The following is a 6,468-nucleotide window of genomic DNA, read 5'->3' as shown; positions in this document are numbered from 1 at the left end:
GCACGAACAAACTTTGCACAACCAGCTTACGTAGAAAAGATTCCATATTCTATGCCAATAGACTCGTGACATCCATGTACTGAGTCGTCAAATGAGCCACGTTAAGAAAGCCCAAGCTTATACGCATTGGCCCACAGGGTGCCCCAATAGGGCCCGAATGAAAGACCCAAGCCTACATGAACCATCAAAATCCTAAAAATGAAGACTTGGGCCTATCAAGCCTGCTTTCCTCGATGAAAGCCCACAGAAGGGCCAAAGCACAACAAGCCTACCCATCATCAAAGCAAGCCCAAGCCCAGGGGCAATCAAGCCTTGGAAACTAGTGAAAATAGAACTCAAAAGCAACTAGGCAATCCAACTTCCATTGACTTCCCTGGAACTAGCTGCCATTGAATCGGTTGGTGCATGAATTGGCTAAGAATATTGACTGTGTAGACGATGTCCGGGCGAGTTATGGTTAATCAAGCGCCCGACCAACCGAAGATAGAAGGAAGGATCAGATCCCTTGCAGAAAGACAAGGAAAGATTCTTAGGTGGCACAATAGCTCGAACCTACAGGGAGAAAGAAAGCTCGACCAATAGAGAGAGTATACCTGCTGCTATTGAGAAAAGAAAGATTCATTTCATATTTAGAGAAGTGAAATCCTATGACTTCGGTAGTTAAGTAAGGTATTGGGGATGGGATAAAGCCTTTCTTTCGAGGCGATGTTCGCAGATGTTGACACTAGGTTCGAATCAAGGTTTGGAGGTGAAAGACGTTAATGCTAAACCTATTCCCCCGCAGAGTGAGGCTCCCTTCTTAATATTAATAGGGGTTTACTTCGGAAAGTATGTTACCAGCTGAAGGCAGTTAACACAGGGGTTTTGGGTGGCTACAACTGTAGTTTAGAAACTTGGGTACGAGACAAAAGTTGGGTATCGACAAGAGAAGTTCTGAATCCAACGCTTTGGACTAAGACTTTGAGGCAAGGGGCGAAAATGCTAGACTGAAAGAAGTAGTTCCGAGAGAATCAAGGAAAGCTTCTTCAACAAGTCCCTCATCCGCTTCGAAGGCAGAGGAAAGGGAAACTTAACTTAGATCGAATACCGGGATCGGAAAGTCTTTAAAGCAACCGGATCTTCAACCGGAAAAGCAACCTCCCGTCAAGGGAAGGGCTTACAGCAATACTAAACTACTCGACTGACAGGGATGGGATAGGTGCAAAAGCTATTCGACTTAGCCGGAAAGCTTGGCTCAAAGAAAATAGGAAAGCCTGTTTCTTAGTTTCCAGAGTTGGTTCAGGAAAGTAAAATCTCTAACTTCGAGTTGAAAACGGATTCTCTGGTTTCGTTTGATGCGTTGTTCTCTTACTTATTTCAATGTGAACTAGAAAGAAACTAAGGTAAGAATGCCCTACTAGTTCAAAGTCAACTCTCGGAATCCTTCCCTGGATTGACTGGCGGGAATAGAAAGCGTAGTCTGCTTACTCGTCTTAGGCTTCCAGGAATGGTGACTTGTCGACTCAAGTCTACCAGATAGTTCGTGGCGCGAGTTGTCCCTGTGCAACATTGTTCTCCTAACCTTGCTTGTTTCCTTCCTTGTCCTTTACCTACGATCGCTTGCTTTCTTTCAGAACCTCTTCATTTCCATTCCAGAAGCCACACCAACCCTTCGAGAGAAGGAGAGGCGGCGAAGCCCCTGCGCGATCACTTTACTAGTTGCTGGTTCTGAGTCTTCTTGTTTTGCCTACCACCTCTAAAACCGAGGTGAAAGATCCCCAGTTTGAACGGCGGAAGCAGCCACATTCCATCCCCCGTTAGCCCTTAGTATGTCATTCCCATCCTTCGCTACTTGACCCCGGTTAAGGAGAGAAAGGGGCAAGGGTGAGGTAACTATACCAAGGGTAGGATTCTTCTAGGCTCCGCTGGACGACACGGGAACGACCTGTTCACTCTCTGTCTATCTTTTTTGAGAATGTTATGCTTATCCACAAGGTGCCCATTAATGGTGGCCGAGTTATCTCGCTAGCGTTCGAACAAGCAACGGAATTGAGCTGCGCGAAACGATAGTTCTCTTTAAATAAAAGCGCGTTAGCGCAGTAGTTTGATTGCTGGATCAAAGTCAGATTTGGACTATGATTGGGCCCTGCAGTGGTCTCACCTGGTGAACCGGGCGTACTACTATGTTGAGCCCCACGGAGCGCTATTATGAGAATGATCGTCGATCGTATTATTATTATTATAAGATTGAAATACCAACTACTTCGGCGGGGCTCGGAGGGAAAAAGCAAGTCTCTTTTCTGGCTGACTTACAGCCGGGAGGCCAAGGGAGGCATTTGGTCTGCTCGTCGCACACTACTAGCCGCGAGTCAATCAATCCATCTATATATGATTGATGGTACGAAGCCTTTTTTCAAAGCCCGAAGGCGGATAAAGAGAGGTCTCCATCCGCTTCAGGCGAATATTACCTTCTCACTTTTGATTGTATAGTTTAGTTACCCGTTCCAGCCAGATACAAGTTTTGCAAAGGAAATACATTATTCAACGAGTGAAATCGAAGCCCTCGGCATACTATTCACCGAACATCACAGTGGAAGCCATACGTGGGGCGCAAAGAGCTTGTTCCCTGTCGTGATGTGATCCCACTCATCATTAAAAGAGGGGCCCTCTCAATCATATCGCAATTCGACATAACTTTTATGGATCCCACCAAGGCGATAGGCGGGTTCGGGCTTCTCTTTCTAGGTCTGACTCCGGCCCCAAAGCCTGAGGTGAATTCGGCAAGGGGAAGTCCAATTTCGATGTTGCAACCAATGCTTGACAAAACCGATCCTTTCTTGAATTTGTTGGATCATTCTACGCTGTCGGGAGGTCTCCCACGAGACGTCACCTATAATCGCCCTGCCCTCGCCAAAGAAGCTTCAGTGCTCGCCTTACGAGCGAAGAATTTCAAGAGTGAACGTCACCTATAATCACCCTTTGGTTCTAAAACCGAGGTCAAGATAAAAAGGAAAAGGGAGAATCGCTCACAAAATCCGCTCGTTGAGTGTTGGACCCTCTTTGGCCCCCCTTCTTCCCCGAAGCAGCACTCCCGTATGCATCCGAAGCAGTATACACATATACACACGCACAAGCATACGCATAATCAGGCACGGCATATGCATCATCAGACGCAAAAGCAAGGAAGGAATTTTCTTTTTTTTTATTACGTTACACTGTCACTAGGTTAGGTCAGCCCCCCAATTGATCGACGGTTTAACCTAACCCTTGCTTTAGCCGACACTGATGCTTCCATGAAGGTAGTAGTCTACTCTGTATGCTTAGTTGACTACTCCGACAGATCGGCCTACCCTATCTGCTTTCCAACTGTTCGGGCTACCAAACCACTGATCCACTTCCAACTTCTTTCAGATTCTTCTTTGGTTTGGCCGCTAGCTTGAAGTCCACCCAAGAGAGTTCCCCGGCTTCTCGTGATGAGCGCAGCGCAGAAAAGGGTGTTTGCGCCAGAGGAGGGTGGTCGTAGATCAGCTTACTCTCCATTGGGCTCATCCCTTGCTTGTTCTGGCGCGCTAGCCGTTGTATATAGTCGGGCCCTTGCTTGTTTAGGTTGAAGCGCGTTAGCGCAGTAGTTTGATTGCGTATCGCGCTAGGCGCTCACGTTTTTTGGCTTCGCAGGAGTGCGCATCTGCGCACTTCCGTTTTCTTCGCTTCAGCCCCAACTCTAAACCTTTTAAGGTAGCTCTTGCTCTTTTTTTATATAGGGCTAAGGCTTTTCTACGCTGGGTACATTGCCTCTTTGAGTGAAGAAGAGAAGGGCATAGACACTGAAGAGCCATGTTCGTCGCCCTAGGCTCACCATTATATCATTTCATTCTATTGATGGGTTCTAGCTCCAAAGAACATATACATGGAGCTTACGTACGTCTCGTTGACCAAACGATCAGGTATACCACGTATCATCCCCTCTTTCCATAGAGGAGAGAAAAATCAAAGATATAGTGATCGTGCCGTAGACCTTGTTCGTTTCTACTTGACGGCTACGCTCCTCGGTTTTTTTTACATTACATAAGGTAGCTTGCTTACTTAGCGCTTGCGCTAAGGATCTAATCAGAGTCAAACTTTTTTTTGAAAAGAAAACCTTTCCCTTATTAGCCGGAGTACAAGTGTTCCCCTTGATCTTTAGTAAAGGCGGATTAAGCCAAAAAACATTTTTTTTTAATCGAAAAGTCTCAACGTCCTCGTTGAGAGTCGCTCTGCGAGACGTCCAGTAGTCTCTGACTTGGTCTTCGAATCGTAATACTGTCTCAGCCCGTTCCCAGCTTGCCTCGCTCTCAGGTTGGCCCTTCTACTTGACTAAGTAGTATTCAACTCGTGCAGTGGGTGTATGGGCTAGCCCATGGTGCGGTCAGCTATGATATACTCCACTTCTTCTTTAGTAGGTTCATCTACAACATCTGGTGGTGCCCTCGTGGGCACGTTCCTCTCTGGGTCGGTCTGGTCTAATCGAAGTCAACTGACTCACATGGAATACGGGGTGAGTTTTCACCGAGCTGGTCGCTTGAGTCTATAGGCTACCTTTCCTATCCGCTTCTCTACAAGGTCTACTTTTTCCTTCAGACCGGGCCAAGCCTGTGGGTTGTTTAAGTAGGTTGGGCCAGGTTTGGTTGATCTTTTGGAGTTATCTCCAAGAAGGATCGTCGCTCCCTTCATACGCCTTGCTGCTTCATCTAAGTAGGTTTGGGCTAGGTCGTTGCGCTCCTGCCACCTCTTGGCAAAGTAGGCTGATGGGCAAGCCCCCTCCTGTCGCAATGGTGTGGGGCGTCAGAGGCTGTTGCCCCGTGGCCAACTCGAAGGGGCTGAAGTTCGACGCAGAGCTTTTTGGTTGTTAAGTTATAGCAGCACTGAGCAACATCCAACAGCTCCAGTCCTTCTGGTTTGCACTAAAGTGCCTTAAGTAGCCCTTGAGGAGTCCGTTTATTCTCTCCGTCTGAGCTTTCAAAGATATACCGACCGTAGGTATCTGACCATCAGATACCGACAGTCGTCTTCTAACATTACCGACCTTAAAATATCGGGTTTTCATAAATTTCACATAACATAAAAGCTCTTTTCATCATCAGAAACAACCTGATTTCCGACCTCTTGCATTGCATTACCATAACGAAAAGATAAAATCTATCATTCAAAAAAAAAAAAAGATTGCTCTTGTGACTCGGAATGAACCTTTCTCGGTGGAGGAAAGGAATAGCGATTTCTTTCTATGGAGCATCCAGGAACAAGAAGATTCAATCGGACGACGAATTCTTGCGTGGTCCAAGGAAATCAAAGGTCCGCTTCCACGATTTCATCTATATCGAATCAACATATCAGAATAGCTTATATAGTCATGATTCAATTCAGGTCCACTGACTTTTGATTGATTTATCATTTTTCGGATCTGATTGGAACAATGGAGAAGTAGGAAGACTTTGGCGATTCATAATGGGGTATCTAGAATATCTATGTCCCAGGACAATAAATATGAATAATGAAACATGAGGAGGCACTGTCAAGTGTAGTGACATAGCAGTCCTCCTAATCGACTACAACTCATCATAATGAGAAAATGTTCCACTTAAAAAAAACTAATAAATAACAACGCTTACAGCGCCTTTTTTTTTTCAAAAATCTCTATATTCTCTGCTGAAAAATGAAGACTAAGACTGGAGTTTCGTGGAAAAAATAAGCCCTTTATCGGATTTGAACCGATGACTGACGCCGTATGAAAGCTACGTGACTCTACCGCTGAGTTAAAAGGGCCCATTTTATTCAATTCATGAATTAGCCCACTATGAGTCTACTGCATTTATACAAATCAAAAAATCTTTTTTTTTCATTTATATCATTCGTGTCTCTGTTACAACACGGCGAAACTAAATGGTTCGAATGAAATCCAATGAATAATTAGAATTTTTTTTAGGCTGTACACCTAATTTTCTGGGATTGTAGTTCAATCGGTCAGAGCACCGCCCTGTCAAGGCGGAAGCTGCGGGTTCGAGCCCCGTCAGTCCCGACCTAGGATCCGATGAATCGATCAATTCATTTCTCCATTTTCTGTGAAGAGGGGGGACAAAGAGCAGGATCTAATTCCCAGCAGGAGGATCCTTCTTTCGTTTCGCATTTCTCATCGGACAAATCAAGTCAAGGAATCCAAATGACAATAACTAGTACCGATTGATGGGGGAGAGACATATGTAGGTTGGTACAATCGGAGGTATCACCATATTCAGGATTCAAAGAGATACCGTACTGGTCTGGCTTTTTTCGATTGTTCCTGATCAATCGAATAGAGTAATATGTTTCCCGGGAGCACATAAATTTCTTTATGTTATTTTACGATACGAAATTTACTTCAAATAGTTACCCCGACAGAGTACTTTTATGATATGATTTTTCCTATCCTTTCTTCTAGCTCCGATTCTGTGTAACCTATATGACTAATTGGGGACA

General features: G+C 45.1%; 1 non-coding gene across 1 annotated transcript; it reads left to right on the top strand.

The window, feature by feature from the left end:
* Positions 1–5,957: 5,957 nt before the first annotated feature.
* TRNAD-GUC lies at positions 5,958–6,031 on the top strand. The gene has a single exon. It is a non-coding gene; the product is annotated as a tRNA-Asp (tRNA).
* Positions 6,032–6,468: the final 437 nt, after the last annotated feature.

The sequence above is a fragment of the Macadamia integrifolia genome, chromosome 1, assembly GCF_013358625.1.
Source record: "Macadamia integrifolia cultivar HAES 741 chromosome 1, SCU_Mint_v3, whole genome shotgun sequence".
NCBI classification, from domain to species: domain Eukaryota; kingdom Viridiplantae; phylum Streptophyta; class Magnoliopsida; order Proteales; family Proteaceae; genus Macadamia; species Macadamia integrifolia.
The sequence above is the reverse complement of the archived record's forward strand: the minus strand, read 5'-3'. Positions and strand labels throughout refer to the sequence as shown.